At 49.5% G+C, this 24,729-nt stretch overlaps 1 protein-coding gene and 1 long non-coding RNA gene across 2 annotated transcripts in view; one reads left to right on the top strand and one right to left on the bottom strand.

Moving 5' to 3' along the window:
* The window catches only part of LOC137541811 (uncharacterized), a 344,602-nt gene that overhangs the window by 114,834 nt on the left and 205,039 nt on the right, over positions 1–24,729 (bottom strand). The gene's annotated exons all lie outside the window — the stretch shown is intronic.
* LOC137541125 (uncharacterized) overlaps positions 13,175–24,729 on the top strand; it is a 39,619-nt gene continuing 28,064 nt past the window's right edge. The window contains exon 1 of the mRNA XM_068262276.1: positions 13,175–13,195. The gene's annotated coding sequence lies outside the window, so the exon portion shown is untranslated. The remainder of the gene's footprint in view (positions 13,196–24,729) is intronic.

Genomic DNA, 24,729 nt, shown 5'->3' with positions numbered 1-24,729 from the left:
AATCCTAATGTCAAATTCCCTGCCTCACCCTAAATTGCCAAAAGGCCTAGCCTTTAATCTCCACTAACCACTTTTTTTTTTTTTTGTAAATGCCTAACCCTATTATCCTGATCTGTCAGATCCTAATTCTGTTGATTGTCATGGGGCGGCTGAAGGTAGTGGGCCTTGGGCGGTAAAAAGTACAAATCCGGCCCTGAGTGAAACCAATACAACATCTCAACATTCACAAATATACATTTCTGACATTCAAAAACAAAACAAAAACAAATCCGTGACCAATATAGCCACCTTTCTTTGCAAGGACACTCAAAAGCCTGCCATCCATGGATTCTGTCAGTGTTTTGATCTGTTGTCCTTATTCAAACCGTTCTGCACAGCTTTGAACCAATTTATACATTTTGTTACGTCAAATGATCGATTAATAGCAGAAACAAAATTTATAAATTGGTTCAAAGCTGTGCAGAACGGCTTGAATAAGGAGAACAATTTTTTATATTGGTATGAGGCGGATGATATTTGAACTTTCTCAGCCATTCTAGCTGAACTTGTGAACTAAGAATTTACGATACCTCTGGGTCAATCCTAATCCCAGGTCTGTGAGCATGGCGTAAACAAGGATCCTTATGTTAGCTAATAACCTCTAACCCCATTCAGATGGTCTGTTTGAATTAAGGCATCTTAATGGCATGTATTTATGCTTGAAAAAAATATCTGTTTTCCCTTTTGATGTTGCATGTATATAAGCTGTCTGTACCACCAGCTTGCAAACTAACAGGATGTAAGCCCGACGAAGGCTGCAAGGCCGAAAGCTTGCTTATTCTTATTCTTATTCATTTTTAGTTAGCCAATAAATGGTATCATCCTGATTTAAAACTTCTTGCTTATATAATTGGAGAGAGTTATTAGTTTTTTCCAGCATTGTAGTGAGGGTGGAGCTTCCTTTTTCCAATTTGGAATCATTGCTTTGCGATTATAATAAAGCAATAAACCTAATAGCGTTCTCTCTGCCCGTGTGCTAGCTAGTTTTGTGGTGTCCCCCAGCAAACAATAACATGGTTCACAGGGAATATTTTTGGGGGTAATTTAAGTGATGTAGGCACATATGTCTTTCCAGAGAGGTACAACCTTAGGACACGTCCACATAACATGATCAAAATCTGCATCTATCGCACCAATCCTCCATAGCACTGGGCTATTTGGGTCAAATTTAGACAGCCTGGCAGGGGTTTAGTATGCCCTATGTAGTATTTTGAACTGTATTAATTTATCTCTGGATGCAATGAGGTATTGAAATGGCTTAATCCATGCATCCTCCCTTTCTTCATCGTCAAGATTTGGCATGATAATAAACCATGGCTGTTTAAACAGAGTCACGTGAGGTTCAGTTAATAAAAGGATTTTCTGGTAGATTGGAGACAGGGCCTTTTTAAGTGTTTCATGAAGTAGTATGTCTTCTAATTCAGTGGTGCCTAGGCGGACTGGTACTTTAGCAAATTGGGAGCCAAACGCATGCCTAAGTTGAATGTACCTGAAGAAGTATTGAACTTTTGGGAAGATTGAACTTTTCTTTAATGGAATTATATTGCATAAGGGATCCATCTTGGATAATATGCTCAATGTGCGTCGCCCCTCTGGAAATCCATATTATTGGGTCAGGAATAGAGAAAAAGTGAGATAATTTTGGATTGTTCCACAAGGGAACATTTGGAGACAGTTTATTTGGAGAGGGTTTGTTTCAGCTCTGGATCAGTGCCCAAGCCCGAATAACCCCTTTCATATTATTAGTAAGGACATAGGGGGCAGTAGTGCCTCGGTATAGTATCTGTTTAAGTGCTTCAAGTGAGCCCAATGTAACGGCATCAAATACCATAGAGGCATGTGAGGCGTCTTGTGCTAGCCACCAATTGGCAGTCACCAGCTGGCAAGCAAGAAAGTACTTAAAGGGAAGGTCCAAGCAAAAAAAAAAATGAGTTTCACTTACCTGGGGCTTCTACCAGCCCCATGCAGCCATCCTGTGCCCTCGTAGTCACCCACTGCTGCTCCAGTCCCCCTCTGGCAGCTTTCTGACCTCGGAGGTCAGGGCCACATTGCATACATTTTTACACATTCCCGCTGGTGCAGGAACATTACCACATACATTTTTACGCGTTAGTGGTGCAACGCGTACATTTTTGTTCCTGCACTAGCTGGAATGCGTAAAAATGTATGCAATGTGGCCCTGACCTCCGAGGTCAGAAAGCTGCCAGCGGGGGACTGGAGCAGCAGTGAGTAACTACGAGGGCACAGGATGGCTACATGGGGCTGGTAGAAGCCCCAGGTAAGTGAAACTCATTTTTTTTTTTTTGCTTGGACCTTCCCTTTAAATAGGTCTGGGAAGGCCAATCCCCCCTCCGTCCATGGTCTTTGTAATTTTTTCAAACTGATTTTTGGAATCTTATTAAACCGGATAAAACCAGTGAGGATAGAATTAATCTGTTTAAAAAATTTCTGAGGTATCCAAATAGGACAATTATGGAATATGTATAAGTATTTACTTCATCTTTATCAAATTAATTCTTCCGACCAAAGACAGAGGAAGGCACTGCCAGTTAAAGGGATACTGTAGGGGGGGTCATGGGAAAATGAGTTGAACTTACCCGGGGCTTCTAATGGTCCCCCGCAGGCATCCTGTGCCCGTGCAGCCGCTCACCAATGCCCCGGCCCCGCCTCTGGGTCACTTCTGTAATTTCTGACTTTAAAGTCAGAAAACCACTGTGCCTGCGTTGCCGTGTCCTCGCTTCCCCTGATGTCACCAGGAGCGTACTGCGCAGGCACAGACCATACTGGGCTTGTGCTATACACTCCTGGTGACATCAGCGGGAACGAGGACACGGCAACGCAGGCGCAGGGGTTTTCTGACTTTAAAGTCAGAAATTACAGACGTGAACAGGAGGCGGGGCCGGAGCATCGGTGAGTGGCTGCGCGGACACAGGATGTCTGCGGGGGACCATTACAAGCCACGGGTAAGTTCAACTCATTTTCCCCCGACCCCCCTACAGTGTTCCTTTAAGAAGCTTTTGTTTGGTAAATTGAATTAACAGCAATAGATTATCTTCCATAAAGGAGTCAGTATGATTGATTATCCAAATACCCAGGTACTTAGTTTTATAAAGTATTTACATCGGAGACTGAGGCGCGGAGGCGGAGTGCAGGAGAATTAGCCATAATTTTGACCAGTTGACCTCAAGGCCAGAAAATGGAGCAAATGTGAAGAATATCTCCAGAGCACCTTTAATGGATTCATCTGGGTTCGATAAGTAGATTACTAAGTCATCTGCGTACAGGGACACCCTTTCCTCCAACCCCCCTACAGAGAAACCCCGTATAGAGCTACTTTGTCTTATGGCTGTTGCTATTGGTTCCATTGCAAGTGCGAACAGGGCAGGAGATAGGGGGCACCCCTGTCTAGTCCCCCTATGCAGTCCTACCTGGCCAAAGAGCTCAGAGCCTGTTTTAATCTGCGTTAAGGGCGATTTGTATATGGCACATAGCCAAGAAGTAAGCCTTTCCCCAAAACCCATTTTCCCTAGTGTGGCCCAAAGATATGACCATTCGACAGAGTCAAATGCTCGTTGTATATCTACAAACGCCAGAGCTTTTGAGGTGGTGTTGTCTTTTGCAGACTGAATATGGGTAAATATTCTCCGAAGATTAATATCAGTTGTTTTATGTGGCATAAACCCCGTTTGGTCAGGACTGACCACTTCCGTGATATATTTATTTATTCTGGTCGTAAGAATCTTTGTTAATATTTTAAAGTTATTATTTAATAATGATATGGGCCTATACGACTGGCATTCGAATGGATCTTTGTCTGGTTTTAATATTAAGATAATATGAGCGTTATAAAAGGAGGGAGGGAGACAGCCATTTTTAAGGGACTCATTAAAAGTTGTTTTAAGAGAAGGAGCTAGAATGCAGGAGTATCTCTTGTAAAACTCGATAGGTATACCATCTGGGCCAGGTGATTTTTGTGGGGGAAAAGAGGATATGGAATCTATAATTTCTTCTTCAGTAATCTCCTGTTCAATTTCTTTAGCAGTATCCTCGGAAATAGATGGCTTATGCAATTTCCCTAGTTGGTTTGATAGCTCATTGTTAGGATCATTATACTGTGATTTGTATAGGTTTTCATAGTAGGAGCGAAAGGTTTGTAGAATAATAGGTGGACTTGAGGTTATTTCACCCGACGGGAGCCTAATTTCTGGTATGTTAGACAGGGCATTTGGGTCTCTAGAGATATTCGCAAGGAGTTTCCCGTTTTTGTCTCCTTTCTCAAAGGTCAGCTGCTTCCACTCCAGGAGAGAGGTACTTGTGAGATCTGTATGGTGAAGATTGAGATTACGCTTAGCCTGCATAAGGTCATGAAAAGTATTCTCTCCGGGAGCATCGGCATATACCTTGGAGGCCTCTGATTCAGCCCTTGTTAAAGAGGCCAATGCTTCATTATAATTTTTACGTTTAGCACTTATTTGGTTTATATAGTCACCTCTGATAGTGGCCTTAAAGGCATCCCATAGCATTTGATCATTAGCCGATCCCACATTTAAATCCCAATATTGCTGAATTGCAGCTGATATTTTCTCACCAATTTCTTTGTCGCTTATCCATTTAGGGTCAAGTCTCCATAGTGACTTATTGGGCTTGATTTAGTAAATGGTGCTAACCCAGTTAGCACGCCTAAAGGCTTTGGGCGTGCTAACTAGGGTGCTAAGTAGTTAGCACATACAAACTACTTAGCACCGTAGTTAGCACATGCAAACTACTTAGCAACGTAGTTAGGACATGCAAACTACTATTTAGCACCGTGCTAACTAGGGTGCTAAGCTCCATGGTTAGATACCGCTAGAGTTGAGCCAAAATTTCGCGTTACTATAATTACGCATGCAAAATTTGCTTTTACGGCGCAAAATTATGGTAGCGTAATTGCCATTAAAATCGTAATTGATAATACTGTAAGCGTAATTTTCAACGCGTAATTTCGCGTTTCGTTCATAACGTAATTTCGCGTACAACTATACCGTAATTTCGCGTTTAACCTTAACGTAATTGCATGAATTTCGTAATTACTTGTTAGCTATAAAAAGAAATACATTTTAATTTTGAAAATGAAAGTAATTTAGTTTCTAATAGTAATTACTAGACACAGGAAAGTGTCTGGGTATTGGAGATTGTCCAATCATATTACAGGCTTCTTTTGAGATACATCCTAAACAACCAATTGTAGTTTGACCCACCCTCCTAGTATATAATCTGGCAGCCATGTTAGTTTCACTTTGTGGGTTGTTGTTTCTGTAGGAGAAGGAGTGAGAGAGAGCACATTGCAGAACTCATATACACCATTTCTTTGCCTTTTCTAGCATTTTGCTTTATTTCAGTCATTGCTATAGACTACGCTTACAAACGGTTGCATGCAAGGCAAACGTAATTTCGTGATACCCACTGTAATGCGAAAGCTACGCGAAAATTACGCTTAAGCGGAATTTCGCGAAATCCTTCTTCATTACGATTATGTACTTACGGCCATAATCGTACTTACACTAATAACGCGAAATTTCGCGAAATCGTAATTAAGTCATTACGCTCACCTCTAGATACCCCTGGTCTTGCTAATTATGATCTTGTAAAAGATAGAATATTTGGAAATTTAAATTCAATCTGAGCTCTATATATTATGTGGCGATCATTATATTTTTGTTAACAATACCTCTCATCTTCCACAGTGATAATTGATGCTGTTGGAAAAGTTAGGAGGCGCACTGCTACACTGCATATTCTGCCATATGTTCCTTTTCTTTGTTGAATAAACACTGATTTAAAAAAAAAAACTAGGGTGCTAAGTAGTTTACATGTGCTAACTACGGTGCTAAGTAGTTTACATGTGCTAACTACGGTGCTAAGTAGTTTATATGTGCTAACTACGGTGCTAAGTAGTTTGCATGTGCTAACTACTTAGCACATGCAAAGCATGTTAGCACATGCAAAGTGGCTTTTCACTGGCGTGCTAACACTTAGCACCCTTTTCTGAATCAAGCCCATTGTGTGAGATGCCAACATTACATGTTATCTCTAATGGAGCGTGGTCAGAGATAGTGTTGGGCGAACAGTGTTCGCCACTGTTCGGGTTCTGCAGAACATCACCCTGTTCGGGTGATGTTCGAGTTCGGCCGAACACCTGGTGGTGTTCGGCCAAACTGTTCGGGGTTCGCCCGAACTGCAGAATGCATGGCCGAACATGGCCGAACAGGGCCCCTGTTCGGCCGAACAGGGCCCTGTTCGGCCGAATACTGCCCCCCTATGCCCCCTATGGGGTCGCAGGCATAAGGGGGGAGCATGCCCCAATCGCGGGGGGGGTCGGAAATTCCCCCCACCCCCTCCGCTAGCGCTCCCCCCTCTGCCCGCTTCCCCATACAAAAAGTTTGAAACAAGTTCAATAGTACCTGGCTGGTGGCACTGGCTGGCAGTGGAGTGAGGAGGAGTCCGAGTAGCAGAGTGACGTTGAGGCCGGGCAGCGGGCGGTTCAGCGCTAGTACCCTTGTGGTACTTCCGCCCTTTCTCTGACCTCACGTCCTCTGCATACGAGGGTACGCATCACGCGTACCCTCGTATGCGTCATCACGCAGAGGACGTGAGGTCAGAGAAAGGGCGGAAGTACCACAAGGGTACTAGCGCTGAACCGCCCGCTGCCCGGCCTCAACGTCACTCTGCTACTCGGACTCCTCCTCCTCCTCACTCCACTGCCAGCCAGTGCCACCAGCCAGGTACTATTGAACTTGTTTCAAACTTTTTGTATGGAGAAGCGGGCAGAGGGGGGAGCGCTAGCGGAGGGGGTGGGGGGAATTTCCGACCCCCCCCGCGACCGGGGCATGCTCCCCCCTTATGCCTGCGACCCCATAGGGCCCCCAAAATGGGCATGTTCGGGGGTCCCATTGACTCCCATTGAGTTCGGCGTTCGGGCAGAACATGCCGAACATCTGGCCCATGTTCGGCCTGTTCGGCCCGAACCCGAACATCCAGGTGTTCGCCCAACACTAGTCAGAGAGACCACTAGGTAAATAAGTTGCCCCCACTACACTGCTCAATACATCCGCACTTGCAAATAGCCAGGTTTATTCTTGAGGCCGAGTGGTGTACCGCAGAAAAGTGGGAATAGACAGTTGCCTGCGAGTTTTTCCACCTCCACACCTCAGTCAACGAAAGAGCATCGGCCCACCCAGTTAAGTCTAGGTTAGCCTGCCTATTGGGATTTGATGAGTCTTTACCCGGTAGTAATATGTCATTGAAATCCCCTATAATTAACAGCTTTGCTGGAAGGTATTTATGAATGGATTCAGTAATAGTATTAAGGAGGGATTTTTGTAGCGGGGGAGGAGCATACAAACCCACTATACAAAAGGGGAACCCAGGATTAGCATATGTAGAATTACATACCTGCCCTCTGAGTCTATGGATGAACCGAGGATTTTGTATGACAGACTTTTGCTTATAAGGATGGATACCCCTCTAGAAAAGGTGGAGTATGAGGCGTGTAATGCTTTGCTGACCCACTGCCTGTTTAAGGCTTTAATACAGGATCCATCTAAATGTGTTTCTTGGAGTAATAAGATATGGGGTTTATATTTCATTACATACTGAAACATAAGTGATCTTTTAAATGATGATCTTAGCCCAAGGACATTCCAGGACAAGAGTTTCAAGGGGGTTTCCATTTAGACCAATTTCTGATGTTAGCAGCAAAAGTAAATGCATGCCTTATTGTCCAATGCAAGCAGAGAGGGGCACGGCGAGGGGGACCCGATGAAGCCAAGCTATCTCCTTTATGTAGAGGCATGTGCAAGAAACTACAACTTTAAACCAAAACACAGAAAAAAGGAAAGTGTTAGGTTTAACTAAAGCAGTAAACAAAAACCAAAAAACCCTGCTGTAGTCAGAACAGAACTAACAGTACCACAGCTTTAATCCCAACCACTAATAGTGTAACAGCGTAATACCTGGCTACATATGCCAGGAACTAGGCCGCTATTACTTTATACTAACCCACAACAACCGGAAAGTATAGAGGAGAGACTCTAAGGGTAGAGGAAAATAAGATGGAGTTGAGAAGAGAGCAGAGCAGAATAGAGAGAAGGAAATCTCTCTAAAAGGCGAGAAGAGAAGTAAAGATCAGGAATGAGAGGTGTGAGGGCGTGTGGTGGCCAGGAGGACCATGCCCGGCTGCACCCGGTATAACCAGGGGTACACAATATTAAACCGTTGCAAACTATTAACAAAAGGTAAATCATTGCTCTCAGGGATGTGTTAGCTCTGCACAAATTTATATAGAGCTAGTGTAACGATCGGTGTCAGCACACAGAGAGAATCTGATTATTGGCGATCTGCAGTATCACCAAGAATACAGATTATACCTGATTATTGATGATCTGCAGAATCACCGATAATCCAAGTATAACTAACCTCTGGACACCTTTATAGTGTGAGTGCTTGGTGCAACAGTAATGACTTTGAGTAAGACCACCCGAGGGGCAGGTGGTCTTTTGGCAGTATGGGCGATACCACTTTAGGAAGGCAAAACCTTCCAGCAGCCTGAGATCTCCAAAAGGGGTGGAGTCCCAGGCAGAAGTAGGAAGGACCTGTGAGTGAGTGACACCTGAAGATGGATGTTACTAACAGGTCTGGAGACTATCTCCTAAGGAGAGAGATAGCTCTCGAGGTCGGGCAAGCCAGGTCGGCAACACACAGACAGACAAGGTACAAAGACACAGGGCCGGCCTTTGACCTGAGCGACCGGTGCGATCGCTCAGGGCGCCGGCTTCCAGGGGGCGCTCCTGCCGCATAGAAGCTCCTCCCCCTGGTGCCGTGATAAGGGGCAAACATGATGCCCGTGGCGTGCAGCCACCGTGATGGAGGGGGAGCCGCGGGGAGGGCAGCCCGACCTCTCCCTCCCTTCCTCTCCGGGCACTCTCCCTGCTCCCCCCTCCGATGCAAACTGCAGCAGAGCCAGAGAAAACAACTCACCTCCCTGGTTCCGATCGCCGGCGCCTCTCACCCGCTGGTCGCCTCTTCTACATTAGTTACTGATACACACTAAACTTCCTGTTAAGCAGGAAGTTTAGTGTGTATCAGTAACTAATGTAGAAGAGGCGACCAGCGGGAAGTGAGAGGCGCCGGCGATCGGAACCAGCGAGGATGGTAAGTTGTTCTCTCTGGCTCTGCTGCAGACAGTGTGCATCGGAAGGGGGAGCAGGGAGAGTGCCCGGAGAGGAAGGGAGGAAGAGGTCGGGCTGCCCTCCCCGCGGCTCCCCCTCCAGTATGAGGGGGCACCTACCTACCTACCTACTCTATACTGGGGGCACCTACCTATCTAACCAATACTGGGGGGGCAGCTACCTATCTAATCTATACTGGGGGCAGATACCTATCTAATCTATACTGGGGGCACCTACCTATCTAACCTATACTGGGGGGGGGGCAGCTACCTATCTAATCTATACTGGGGGCACCTACCTATCTAATCTATACTGGGGGGGGGGGGGCAGCTACCTATCTAATCTATACTCGGGGCACCTACCCATTTAATCTATACTGGGGGCACCTACCTATCTAACCTATACTGGGGGGGGCAGCTACCTATCTAATCTATACTGGGGGCACCTACCTATCTAACCTATACTGGGGGGCAGCTACCTATCTAATCTATACTGGGGGGGGGGCAGCTACCTATCTAATCTATACTGGGGGCACCTACCTATCTAACCTATACTGGGGGCGCAGCTACCTATCTAATCTATACTGGGGTCACCTACCTATCTAACCGATACTGGGGGGCAGCTACCTATCTAATCTATACTGGGGGGCAGCTACCTATCTAATCTATACTGGGGGGCAGCTACCTATCTAATCTATACTGGGGGGCATCTACCTATCTAATCTATATGGGGGGCAGCTACCTATCTAATCTATACTGGGGGCCACCTACCTATCTAACCTATACTGGGGGCAGCTACCTATCTAATCTATACTGCGGGCCACCTACCTATCTAATCTATACTGCGGGCCACCTACCTATCTAATCTATACTGCGGGCCACCTACCTATCTAATCTATACTGCGGGCCACCTACCTATCTAATCTATACTGCGGGCCACCTACCTATCTAATCTATACTGCGGGCCACCTACCTATCTAATCTATACTGGGGGCCACCTACCTATCTAATCTATACTGCGGGCCACCTACCTATCTAATCTATACTGGGGGCAGTTACCTATCTAATCTATACTGGTGGCAGCTACCTATCTAACCTATATTGCAGGTACCTACCTATCTAACCTATACACTGGGGGCAGCTACTTATCTAACCTATACACTGGGGGCAGCTACCTATCTAACCTATAGCTGGGACAAATGCATATCTAACCTATACTGGGGAAAGTATACTGGCTACCTATACTGGGGGCACCTACCTGGCTAACCTATACTGGGAGGGATCTACAGCTGGCCACTTTTTCTTGGTCACCTATGCCTGGCTACCTATACTGGGGGGGACTTATAGCTATATGTCAGGAATCAGGATGGACGGAGGCACGCCCCACCCCCCCATTAGTGCATGTGTGTGGTGCGCTGAAAAGCGAAGAGGATGAATGGGGGGGCACCAAAATCTAGTTACGCTCAGGGCGCTGTGAAACCTAAGGCCGGCCTTGCAAAGACAGAAGGCTGATTCGGTATCCTAAGGCAGGCAGGGTTTGGCAACAGAGATCAGATATGCGTAGGTACCGAATCAGAAAGCAGAGGGATAGTCAGGAATGCAACAGGTCATAACAGATATCAAACAATGCCTAGTCTTGGGTGTGAGGTCCGTGGTCTCTACACTCTGGAACTAGACTGGAGTATAATATGATGGTACAGAGTATTCCTAGACTTGGGTGTGAGGTCCGTGGTCTCGACACCCTGGAACTAGTCTGAAGTATAACGCAAGATAACACAAGTCCCTAATCTTGGGTGTGAGGTCCGTGGTCTCGACACCCTGGAACTAGTCTGAAGTATAACACAAGATAACACAAATCCCTAATCTTGGGTGTGAGGTCCGTGGTCTCGACACCCTGGAACTAGTCTGAAGTATAACACAAGATAACACAAGTCCCTAATCTTGGGTGTGAGGTCTGTGGTCTTGACACCCTGGAACTAGTCTGAAGTATAACACAAGTAATACAGAGTAGTAATCTGGCTCAGTGTGAATCCCCAGGTCCTCCTGGTTCTAACACACTGTAGGATCTGACTAAGGTCTGAGTGCTTCCACGTAAGTGTTCGCAACGGCAGACAACCTGAGACTGGCCAGCAGTGACTATATATAGAGCAGCGCTCTCCGGCGCCACCCATCAGCGATCAACCAATAGCCACTTGCTTTGAGGTCAGCTGACCAACCTGGTCAGCTGATCCCTCCTTGTCTGTCATAAAGGTTCTGCCTCTCAGCGCGCGCGCGCGTATTCCTCCACCTGTGTGAACTAATAGACCCAGCCACACCAGACGCACTCTGCTGCGGACAAACTGCCGCGCTGGACGCGGAATCAGCCGCCTTGCCGGCAGTACACGCGGCGGCTTTTCCGCGTTCTCTCACAGCTAGCATGCTGGGAAATCAAGAGGTGGCGTTCTCAAGAGCGTCATGTCAGAGAAGGATATTCACCCATATCAATTGTATGTTATTGGAAATCCCAGCTGGTGCCTGTCATTTACGTGCTCTTCTTAAAGAAGAAAAGGTGGCGCTGGAGCCGCAAGGGGTATCCGCTTACAATCCGTGTTGTAGGAGCAACCCAACAGCACTGTAGATATAATAAAATATTATTAAGCTACTGCCGCAGGGGGGGTGGAGGAGGACACGTCGGGCTTGGGCCGGGGTGTAGGCCGTACATAGCACGACCCAGTGACGGGTCCGTCACCCTAAGCAACCGCATCCACCCACCCCGCGGCAGGGCACCTCAACATAAGTCCGATTTCCCCTCAGCTCACCACTCATTCCAACCCCGCATGGCAACCCCGCAGCGAAAGGGAGGATACATGTACTCTGCCTTCGGGGAGAAGCGGGAGGTCAGGGCAGGCGCCAGCCAGACACAGGCCAACTAAACGCTGATTCTATGACAGGCCGGCCACCACCCCCGCCCCCTGCCCCACCCCCATCAGCACACAGTCAAGCAAGTTCACCACCATGCTATCGTACATAATTAGGAGCCTGGACTCTGGCGCCATTATTAGCCAAAACCTTCTGCATAGAATTCGACAACTATAGCATAGTGTAGCACAGTGATTTTTAGGCATATGAAGTTTCACCAAATATCCAGTCTGCAGGTTTGCAAGAGGGTCATACCAACATACAGGAGCTGCAGAAATGTACACTTGTTGAATATAGTTTAATTTGTTCAAAAGCTGTTAACAGAGTGTCAGGACAGGCAAAATAAACCTCTTTAATTGTGTCATTAGCTAAAACTGAGGAAAGTGTTAACAGGCTGAATCTTAGCAATGGACTCTTCCAGAAAGCCCCCTGTGTATTCCACCTGTTGGTTTGGTCTCCTCAGTGCAAAGATTGACTGTGGAAGAGGTAGGATCTCTGGTCTATGTTCTCTGAAGCTAAAGTTATTCTATCTGCTGTAAAAAGTTATGCTCTACATCCATAATCGTTCCGTAGAGTGTAAAGAGTTATATGTGTGCTTTTTAGCAGCCTGTAGGCCCTGCAGCACATGCTAGGCTAAGTAGATGATGTAAGTTAGACAGCCATGTGCTCTTCCTGAGATGGCTGCTGTATGAGACATGCAGTGTTTCCCATCACTCTGCTGTAATATCTCTGTAACATGTTTTCTCTTGTTCATGTTTCTGTATACTTTGTATATATATATATCCTGTAACATGTGTGTGGGAATGTAATATAATGACTGCCTGTTATGATATAGGTGGGCTGGTGGCCTGGCAGTATCCCAGATTGTGGCAGTGTTTCCCTGTTGTCTTACAGGTATGTTGCTGTTATGTTCATATTATTGTTCTATGTAAAATCCACTATACGATCACTGTTTTATGGTATTTTGTGAGTGCAAAGATTGACTGTGGAAGAGGTGGGCCGGTGGCCTGGCAGTATCCCAGGTAGTGGCAGTGTTTCCCTGTTGTCTTACAGGCTCCAGCCAAGTGCACTCCACCTCAATAAAGCTTTAAAGAGACTCTGTAACATGAAAAACATCCCCTGGGGGGTACTCACCTCGGGTGGGGGAAGCCTCGGGATCCTAATGAGGCTTCCCACGCCGTCCTCTGTCCCACGGGGGTCTCGCCGCAGCCCTCCGAACAGCCGGCGACTGTGCCGACTGTCAGTTCAATATTTACCTTTGCTGGCTCCAGCGGGGGCGCTGTGGCGACTTTCGGCAAGGAAATAGACAGAAATACCCGATCTCCGTCGGGTCCGCTCTACTGCGCAGGCGCCGGAAACTTGCGCCTGCGCAGTAGAGCAGACCCGACGGCGATCGGATATTTCCGCCTACTTCGGCGCCGACAGCCATCAGAGCGCCTGCGCAGGAGCCAGGAAGGTAAATATTGCGTCACCGCTGTACGGAGGGCTACAGCGAGACCCCCGAGGGACGCAGGACGGCGTGGGAAGCCTCATTAGGATCCTGAGGCTTCCCCCACCTGAGGTGAGTACCCCCCAGGGGCCGTTTTGTCGTTACAGTTCCTCTTTAAAACACAGAAGGCCTGAGTGTCATCCCTTTCAGTCCACTTGGAGTTTATGCTGGAGGAGCTGATGGCCGAGTGAGTGTGAAAGCTGGAAGTGTCGCAGATGGTGTAAGAAAGAAAGGGCTACAATAGCATCCCCTTATTTTTCACATACAAAATCAAATCGTAGAAACATCCCTGTGGGAATAAACAAAGGCTGTGCAGGGGACATATCACAGCACATAACATAAAGTTGTCTTTAAAGGACTTACGAGGCCAGATTTGTAAAAAATACATTAAAAAAGTTAGATACCTGTGTGTGTTTGCAAGGCATGGAGGACGCTGTCCGCGCCCTCCGTGCCGTTCCGCCTGGTCCCCGCTGCTTAATATGCCCCCGAACGGTCCCTGACCGCGCGGCCCGGGTCGTGCTCCCCAGCCTGTACCAAGATGGCCGCCGGAGCTGGCCGCGGCTGCGCAGTCCGCATAGCCGCAAGTGCGGCTGCGCAGCTCTAAGGCCAACCCCCCGATCCACGTAACAGTAGCGTGGATCGGGGAGTTGGCCTTAGAGCTGCGCAGCCGCACTCGCGGCTCTGCGGACTGCGCGGCCAGCTCCGGCGGCCATCTTTGTGAAGGCTGGAGAGCCCGACCCGGGCCGTGCGGTCGGGGGTCGTTCGGGGGCATATTAAGCAGCGGGGACCAGGCGGAACGACACGGAGGGCGCGGACGGCGTCCTCCGTGCCTTGCAAACACACACAGGTATCTAACTTTTTTTATGTATTTTTTTTTACAAATCTGGCCTCGTAAGTCCTTTAAAGGTGTCATATTCATTTTGTGCATCAGCTAGCATTTAAGCATGTACTCAACCCGTACTTAGGCAGAGAGCAGTTAAGCAATAAACAGCATAAATATGCCGAAGAGCATATAAAGTGAATACTGATGGTGAGGGAATATCGGCAGGTCTAAGTGCGCACATGCCAGTCGCTATCTTGATAGTGCAATAGAAGTTTGCCTTTCCTCCCCACAGGAGGCCGCCGCTAACGGTCATTGCAAGGGGAGCGCATAGAGAACAGTAGGCGCCAGGTATACATCCAGGTACCTCAAATAGTACTGTATATTCAAAAATTAAAAAAGTGATGAGAGCAACAGTACCTGAGTTAGAGAGCAAAATAAAATGTAGAGAGTAAGTAGACAGACGTTAACGACGTGCCTCGATCCAGGTCATTGCTTCTTGCGGCTTTTCAAAAAATATGGCCGATTCCCCATCCTCTACCCGCAGCCGAGCCGGGAACAGCATTGCATACTTAATTTGTTTTTCACGAAGCTTGAGCTTTACTTGGTTAAATGATTTCCGAAGCATTTGCGTTTCAGCAGTAAAATCCGCAAAGAGCATGAAGCAGGTGTTTTCATATGTTAGATTCTCTGCTTTTCGTGCTGTAGCCAGGATCGCATCACGGTCTCTGTAGTTAAGTAACTTGAAGATTACCGGCCTGGGGAGTGCGCCAGGAGGGCCTTTCTTCGCCGGTATGCGGTGTGCCCGTTCGGTGAGGAAATAAGGCGAAAACGTATCCTCCGGAAGGAGCTTGCGGAGCAGGGCTTCAATGAAATCCGGGACCTGTTCAACCTCCGATCCTTCGGGAAGGCCCAGGAGTCTTAGATTGTTGCGGCTCTGGTTTCCAGCTCTCCCAGCCGTTTTTCCATTCTTGGGATTGCGCGGGAATGATTATATTGAATGTCCTCTATGTTTGAGATTCTGCGCTCCGTCTCTTTAGTACGGTCCCGGAGGGCAGCCACATCATGCCGAAAGGAGGTCAAGACCAGCCTCATAGCTATCCATTTTAAGCGTTAGGGTGGCTTGGCAGTGTTTAATAGCGTTCAGGCAGAGGCAGGACAAGGTCCTTCTGCACCCAAGGCTGAGACACCAAAGTGCGCCCCTCCATCCCTCCCACCCCAGCTGTCACACACTGATTGCTATTAGACTAATAGGTGCCCCAAGGCCCCCAACCTCCCCAACACCTTAATCTCTAGTTATCTGCCTTGCAGTCACTGTCATGTATCCCCTTTTCTTATTTCTTTCTGCTTCATACACAATTGGGAATGACAGCTAAATGAATTGTGCGCCCCCTCCTACACTGCGCCCTGAGGCTGGAGCCTCTCCAGCCTATGCCTCGGCCCGGCCCTGCGTCCAGGATCTCATGCGGAGCAGGAGGAGGCGGAGAAGCGTGATCATCGCCATCTTGGGGAGCTGCGTGGACCTCGGCCTGCACCTCCTGGTTGTGCTTAGAAGAGGCTTTTGCTGGTGTGGGTTGAGGAGCAGCCTTCCCCAGTGAGGCATGTTTATCTCCCTTATCCTTCTCCTTGTCTTTATCTCTCCCTTTGGTACGCTGCGACATATCAGTGTCGTATGGGGAGAATCTTTCAGCCGTTCGCTGTGTCCTAGTCAGGCCAGGGGAGTCTCCTCTGCACGGGAGTGGCGGCGCAGAGTTCTCTTCGGCAGGGAAATGCGGTGGATCGTACCACTCCAGTTTTGGATCTGCGTGGTCCAGGTAGGCTGAAACATATCTGAGAGACTTTTTGTGTGCAGCGGTGCAGTATAAATCAGTATTTAAGAGTGCCGGGCAACGGAGCTCCTTCCTTCAGCTGCTAACAGGTCGCCATCTTGGCCACGCCCCCGCCAGAATGATGTTAGACAGAGATTTGTTAGACATCAAAAACTACAGACCAATAGCACTATTAAACCTTGACTACAAAATCCTTACAAGTATACTAACACAATGCTTCAATATACTCCTCCCCTTCCTAGTGGATAAGGATCAAGTGGGTTTTGTCCCGCACAGGCAGGCCTCCGACAACATTCGTAGAGCCATGAATATATTACATCACACTAGATCCTCGGGCTCTCAACTTATCACTTTAGCGTTAGACATTGAAAAAGCCTTTGACACCATTTCTTGGGATTTCATGAAGTGTGTGTTGAAGAGGGCAGGCCTGTGCGGCTCATTTCTTCACATCATTGAGCAATTATATTCAACCCCTATTGGGTACCTTAAGCTTCCTAGCTCATCCCCAACATCGATTTCCATAAAACGAGGCACCCGACAAGGTTGCCCCCTTTCTCAATAGGTTAGCCAGGTACAGGTGGCACAGTATCAGTAACGAGCTATACATGTCCCAGTATAGGTAGCCAGGTACAGTTGGTACCCCAGTATAGGTTAGCCAGGTACAGGTGCCCCCAGTATAAGTAATGAGCTATAGGTGCCCCAGTATAGGTAGCCAGGTACAGGTGGTGCCTTAGTATAGGTAGCCAGGTACAGGTGGTGCCCCAGTATAGGTTAGCCAGGTACAGGTGGCACAGTATAGGTAACGAGCTATACATGCCTCAGTATAGGTAGCCAGGTACAGGTGCCCCCAGTATAAATAATGAGCTATAGGTGCCCCAGTATAGGTAAGCCAGGTACAGGTGGCACAGTATCGGTAACGAGCTATACATGCCCCAGTATAGGTAGCCAGGTACAGTTGGTACCCCAGTATAGGTTAGCCAGGTACAGGTGCCCCCAGTATAAGTAATGAGCTATAGGTGCCCCAGTATAGGTTAGCCAGGAACAGGTGCCCCGGTATAAGTAATGAGCTATAGGTGCCCCAGTATAGGTAGCCAGGTACAGGTGGTGCCCCAGTATAGGTAGCCAGGTATAGGTGGTGCCCCAGTATAGGTTAGCCAGGTACAGGTGCCCCCGGTATAAGTAATGAGCTATAGGTGCCCCAGTATAGCTAGCCACGTATAGGTGGTGCCCCAGTATAGGTTAGCCAGGTATAGGTGGTGCCCCAGTATAGGTTAGCCAGGTACAGGTGGCACAATATCGGTAACGAGCTATACATGCCTCAGTATAGGTAGCCAGGTACAGGTGGTGCCCCAGTGTAGGTTAGCCAGGTACAGGTGCCAGAGTATAGGTAGCGAGCTATAGGTGCCACCCCAGTATAGATTAGCCAGGTGCCACAGTATAGGTAGCCAGGTATAGGTGGTGCCCTCAATATAGGCTCGCCATGTACAGGTGCCACAGTATAGGTTAGGCAGGTATCGGCTTACATAACCACATTTCAGCACCAACTCCTCTCACCGTGCTCTCCTCCTCTGGACACACTCTCCTCCTCTTGTCGCTATGGTTACATGTGCCGTCACCTCTGACCTCATGAGAGGCAATGCTGGGGTAACCATAGAGACAGGACGCAACCCAGGGAGGCAGTGAGAGGAAGAGAGAGTGGCTGCGGTGAGAGGGGTCTGCATTGGAACAGGGTATCGTAAGTTACAAGGGGCCCTGGGTCAGCCCAGGGCAGGCATGCCACCACCAGCAAGAAAGCAAGGCCCTCCCCCCTCAAGTGATGCCCGTAGCAGGGTGTGCCTCGCTTGTAGCTAGCAGCGGCCCTGGCATGTGCTCTGCAATATGGATCTCCTTTTCCTCGGATGTACTCGGTAACATAAGTACTTCCAAACTCTACTTGAGGAGGGCCCAAGACGCATTTGACTTGCAAGTTAAGTAATTTCACTGGGTGGACAGCACTGGAACAAAGTGCCATTAAGAGAACCAGGAAGGCCCTTTGGGATCCAGAGTCTTTCCTCCTAATAGGTATGTCATTTGTTTTTCCTTTGGTATGCTCTAGGGTCACTTTACATGGTTTGGGGGTAATACCAACAGTTCCTACAAAACCTACAAGGTGAGTTCATGAATTCTGATGTCTGTACAGAAGTGTGCATGAAAAAAATGCGTCAGGAAAAAAGGGCCCGGTTGGATAATGAAATGGCGCCGGTGGATAATGAAATCTCAATAACGATAAACATTGTTAACGAAATTGGTTAACGATAAATATGGTCCTAAAACAGATGAGAGTTGATACAGCTTAACCCAACCCTACTCTCACCAGGGCCGGAGCTACCATAGGAAAAATGGGCAATTGCCCCAGGACCTCAGAGCCTGTAGGGGGCCCCCAAGGTGTCCCTCCCCATCTTAATTGTTGCTCCCCAGGGACTCTGCAGAGTCTGTTAAGTTGGGAGGTGTTCGGGGGAGGGTCAGCAGCTCAGGGGCCCAGGAGGGAAATTTGGCTGCAACAAAGGGCCTCTAATTATGCTTTTTGGTCGGGGGTGTCTGTTGGGGGGCCCCCAGGCTAATTTTGCCCTAGGGCCCCTTAACCACTCTCCTGGTTGCGCCTAACCCTAACTCCCTCCCGGTGGTGCCGAACCCTAACCACCCCCCTGGTGGTGCCTAACCCTAACCTCCCCCGATGGTGCCTAACCCTAACCACCACCCACCAGTGTTGCCTAACCCTAATTGCCCCCTGGGTGGTGCCTAATCCTAACCACCCCCCCCCCCCCTGGTGGTGCCTAACCCTAACTAGAGATGGCCCGAACGGTTCGACCGCGAACTTATACGCGTGAACTTCGATGGTTCACGTTCGGGGTGAACCTCGAACTATATGCGAGTTCGACCCGCCCCCTATACTACATCATTAGGGTCAACTTTGATCCTCTACATCACAGTCAGCAGACACAGGGTAGCCACTCAGGCTACACTCCCTCCTGGAGCCCCTCCCCCCCCTTATAAAATGCAGGCAGCGTCAGCCATTTCTCTCACTCGTGTGGCTGCAGTAATTAGAGAAGGGAGAGAACCTGGCTGCTGACATAGGGAAAGCTTAGTTAGGCTCTTGTGTTAGGCTTGTTAGGTTGCTTCTTCTTGCTGATACTTATTGCTAAAAAGCACTCCTCATCCTCAACAGCTCTTTTGAGAGCTAATGTTGTTCTTGTGATCTATTTTTTTTTTTTTTTGTGTGTCCCACAGACACTTGTGTTGCATATACAGCCCTGTCAGTCAGTTGCAGCTGCTGGACTGTGGACCCTTGGTAATTCCTACTGTGCCACTGCCAGGCCCAACACATTCAGTGACTACCTGTGTGTGTGACAGCTGCACATTTGTAATACCAATCACTGCATAGCCACCTGTTCAGTGCCCCTACCTACCTACGTGAGTGCATGCAGTGTTATATACCACCAGTCACTGCACCTGTTCACGGTACCTGTGTGTGTGACAGCTGCACATTTGTAATACCAATCACTGCATACCTGTTCAGTAGTGCACCTACCTACGTGACTGCAAGCAGTGTTATATTATATACCAGTCACTGTACCTGTTCATGGTACCTGTGTGTGTGACAGCTGCACATTTGTAATATACCAGTCCGTGCATACCTGTTAACTGCACTTGTGTGACAGCTGCACATTGTATTGTAATACCAGTCACTGCATACCTTTCACTGCACCTATGTGACTGCACATTGTATTAGTCAAGTCAGTGCATACCTTTCACTTCATCCCCCCCCCCCCCCCCCGATATGGACAAAACAGGTAGAGGCAGGGGCAGACCCAGAGGCAGGCCACCCGGCAGGTCTGTTCAAGGTCATGCTGACGTGATTTCGTGCGGCCCTGGCCCAAAGTACAGTGCTCAGAAGAAGGCACGTCCCATCATTTAACACAGAACACCTCCTCTTCCGCAGCCACCAGCGCTACTACAAGCACCACATCCGCTGTATTTGACACTTCGCAGGAGTTATTTGGTGGGGAATTAACTGATTCACAGCCATTATTGTTACAACAAGATAAAGGCGCTAAGCAAGTTACACCACCTCATGTCTGAGTTAGGCGACACTATGGATGTAAGGTGTGAGGAGGATGATGAAGTACCTGCTGTGGGTGCAGTTTATGAGGTGTCTGAGGCAAGCAAAGCTGGGGAGGATGATTATGATGATTATGATGATACGGATGCCACGTGGAATCTTAATAGACAAGATGACCAAGGGGACAGTTAAGAGGGGGAGTCAGAGAGGAGGAGGAGGAGACGAGTTGCTGAAAGAAGCAGGGGGAGCTCGTCTTCAGAAACAGCTGGTGGCAGTGTCCGGCGCCATGTATCGCCACCTATGGACAGCCAGCCAACATGCCCTTCAACGTCAGCTGCTAATGCCACCTGTAGTGCCCACACCCCTGGGCTCAGATCAGAGCAATGCTATCTGTTCTCTCTGCCGCCAAAAATTGAGCTGTGGAAAGGCCAACAACCGCGTAGGGACAACTGCCTTATGAAGGCACATGGAGAAAAGGTACAAACTGCAATGGGAAGACCACCTGAGGAAAAGCAGCACACAAAAGCAAAGCCACCCTCCTTCTCCTCTCCCTCCTTCAGGTGCATCATGTTCAGCCGCTTTCTCTCTTGCACCTTCACAATCACAGCCACCCTCCTCCACTCCACCTTTCAACTTGAGCGGTTACTGCTTCACAGCAGCAGCCAGGTGTCTGTGAGGGCAATCTTTGAGCAGAAGAAGCCAATGTCTGCCAGTCACCCCCTTGCCCAGCGTCTGACAGCTGGCTTGGCGGAACTGTTATCTCACCAGCTGTTACCATACCAGCTGGTGGACTCTGAGGCCTTCCGAAAATTTGTGGCCATTAGGATACTGCAGTGGAAGATACCAGGCCACAATTATTTCTCCAAAAAGGCGATACCCAAACTGTACCGTGAAGTTGAAAGGCAAGTGGTGTCATCTCTGGCACACAGTGTTGGGTCAAGGGTTCATCTGACCACGGATGCCTGGTCTGCCTAGCACGGTACATTGCTTACACAGCCCATTGGGTCAACCTGGTGACCACTGGCAAGCATGGAGTATGTGGCTGTGCAGCAGACCTAGTTGTGACACCTCCACGTCTTGCAGGCAGGCCTTCTGCCACCTCCTCTCCTCCTGCTACATCCTCTTCGCTGTCATCCTCCTCTTCCTCCTTGGCTAAGTGGCAGTTCATCTCTACTGGTGCTGCGATCTCCTCTCCAGCTACACAGCCCCAGCTCCCCAGGGCCTATGCTGCATGCCAGGTACGACGGTGACACGCCATCTTAGACATGTCTTGCCTCAAAGCGGAGAGTCACACTGGAGCAGCTCTCCTGGCTGCTCTGAATAAACAGGTGGATCAGTGGCTGACTCAGCACCAACTGGAGATCGGCAACGTGGTGTGTGACAACGGCAGCAATCTCATTTCGGCTTTGAATTTGGGAAAGTTGACACTTGTACCCTGCATGGCACATGTGCTGAATCTCATAATTCAGAGATTTGTGTCTAAGTACCCAGGCTTACAGGACATCCTGAAGCAGTCCAGGAAAGTGTGTGGACATTTCAGGTGGCCTTACGCGGCCACGGCACGCTTTGCCGATATTCAGCGGAGAAACAAATTGCCGGTGAGACACTTGATTTGCGGTAGCCCGACTCGATGGATTTCAACGCTCCTGATGTTCAACCACCTGCTACAACAGGAGAAAGCTGTCAAACAGTATCTCTACAACCCCAGTCAAAGGACATGCTCTAGGCAGATGGGGATGTTCTTGCCGAAGTACTGGACACTCATGCAAAATGCCTGCAGGCTCACGCGGCCGTTTGAGGAGGTGACAAACCTGGTGAGTTGCAGTGAAGGCGCCATCAGCGATTTGATCCCATATGCTTTCTTCCTGGAGCGTGCCATGCGTAGAGTGGTGGATCAAGCTGTGGAGGAGCCTGAACAGGAAGAAGAGTTGTGGGATCAATTCTCAGAAGAAGCAGATGATTCCTCAACACCTGTGGCAGCACAGTGAGTGAGGAGGAGGAGGAGGAAGAGTCGTGTGGGGAAGAGGAGTCAGATGATGAGGAAGGTGGGGGGGTTTTGGAGGAGGAGACGAAAGAACAACCGCAGCAGGTGTCGCAGGGGGCTTGTGCTGCTCACATTTCCTGTGGTATTGTTCGTGGCTGGGGGGAGGAGGAGAACTTAGCTGACATCACTGAGGAAGAGCAAGAGGAGATGGATAGTATGTCAGCATCCAACTTTGTGCAGATGGCGTCTTTCATGCTGTCCAGCCTGCTGAGGGACCCCCGTATAAAAAAACTCAAGGGGAATGAGCTGTACTGGGTGGCCACGCTACTAGACCCTCGGTATAGGCACAAAGTGGCAGAGATGTTTCCAAATCACCAGAAGGCAGAAAGGATGCAGCACTTGCAGAACAAGCTGGCAACTATGCTTTACAGTACGTTTAAGGGTGATGTCACAGCACAACGGAATAAAGGTGCCACTGCCAGTAATCCTCCTCTTCCCATGTCCACGCAGGCAAGGACAGAATGCTCTAGCGATCTCATGGTGATGTCGGACATGCGGACATTCTTTAGTCCAATGTCTTGCCTTAGCCCTTCCGGATCCACCCTCCACCAACGCTTGGACCGGCAGGTAGCCAACTACCTGGCCTTAAATGTGGATGTAGACACTGTGAGCAGCGATTAACCCCTGGACTACTGGGTGCGCAGGCTTGACCTGTGGCCAGAGCTGTCAGAATTTGCCACACCCAAGATAATGAGGGTGCTTTATTGTGGGCAGACCAAATTCAATCAGCTGGACAGTCACTGTTCTGTCATTGACCTACCTCAGCCCGGCGACCATATGGGCTGGAAAGCCGCTATCACCTGCACTCTCGTCATGGTGTGCACCAGTCAAGCACGGCCGTCACTACACAAACAGCTGTGTGTGGTGCATTACACAGTGACCCACCCTTTACCCAGTGACCCACCCTTTACACAGCCACCCACCCTTTACCCAGCCACCCTTCACCCAGGCACCCAGCGCCCAACCACTATTCACCCTGCACCCAGCCACCCTTCACCCAGCCACCCTGCACCCAGTTACCCTTCACCCAGCATCCCTGCAGCCAGCCACTCTTCACCCAGCACCCTTTACACAGCCACCCATCCTTTACCCAGCCACCCTTCACCCAGCCACCCAACCACTATTCACCCCGCACCCAGCCACCCTTCACTCAGTCACCATGCAACCAGTTACCCTTCACCCAGCCTCCCTGCAGCTAGCCATCCTTCACCCAGCACCCAGCCACCTTGCACCCAGCCACCCTTCACCCAGCACCCAGTTACCCTTCACCCAGCACCCAGCCACCCTTCACCCAGCCATCCAGCACCCAGCCACTATTCACCCTGCACCCAGCCACCCTTCACCCACCCACCCTGCACCCAGTTACCCTTCACCCAGCCTCCCTGCAGCCAGCCACGCTTCACCCAGCTCCCAGCCACCTTGCACCCAGCCAATATTCACCCAGCACCCAGCCACCCTTCACCCAGCCTCCCTTAACCCAGCACCCTGCACCCAGTTACCCTTCACCCCGCCACCCTTCACCCCGCCACCCTTCACCCAGCCACCCTGCAGCCAGCCACCCTTCACCCAGCCATTATTTACCCAACCACCTTGCACCCAGCCACCCCACACCCAGCCACTATTCACCCAGCCATCCTTCACCCTTTACCCAGCCACCCTTTACCCAGCCACCCTTCAGCTAGCACCCAGCCACTCTTCACCCAGCCACCCTGCACCCAGTCACCCTGCACCCAGCCACTATTCACCCAGCACCCAGCCACCCTGCAACCCTTCACCCATCCACCCTGCACCCAGCAGCCAGCCACCCTTCATGCACCCAGCCACCCTTTACCCAGCCACCCCTCACCCAGCACCCAGCCACCCTTCACCCTGCCACTCTGCACCCTGCCACCCTGCATCCAACCACTCTTCACCCTGCACCAAGCCACCCTGCACCCAGCCACCCTTCATCTAGCCACCCACCCTGCACCCAGCCACCCTTCATCTAGCCTAGTGTTGGGCGAACAGTGTTCACCACTGTTCGGGTTCTGCAGAACATCACCCTGTTCGGGTGATGTTCGAGTTCGGCCGAACACCTGACGGTGCTCGGCCAAACCGTTCGGCCACATGGCCGAACTAAGAGCGCATGGCCGAACGTTCCCCGAACGTTCGGCTAGCGCTGTGATTGGCCGAACGGGTCACGTGGTTCGGGCCCGAACGCGCTCCGATTGGCCGAACGGTCACGTGGTTCGGGTACATAAATACCCGAACCACGTCATATCTCCGCCATTTCTCTGTGGGTTTAGCTTTGGGTAGGCAGGCAGGGT

This window comes from Hyperolius riggenbachi, chromosome 12 (genome assembly GCF_040937935.1).
Source record: "Hyperolius riggenbachi isolate aHypRig1 chromosome 12, aHypRig1.pri, whole genome shotgun sequence".
Classification (NCBI taxonomy): domain Eukaryota; kingdom Metazoa; phylum Chordata; class Amphibia; order Anura; family Hyperoliidae; genus Hyperolius; species Hyperolius riggenbachi.
This window is presented reverse-complemented; position numbering and strand designations above follow the sequence as displayed.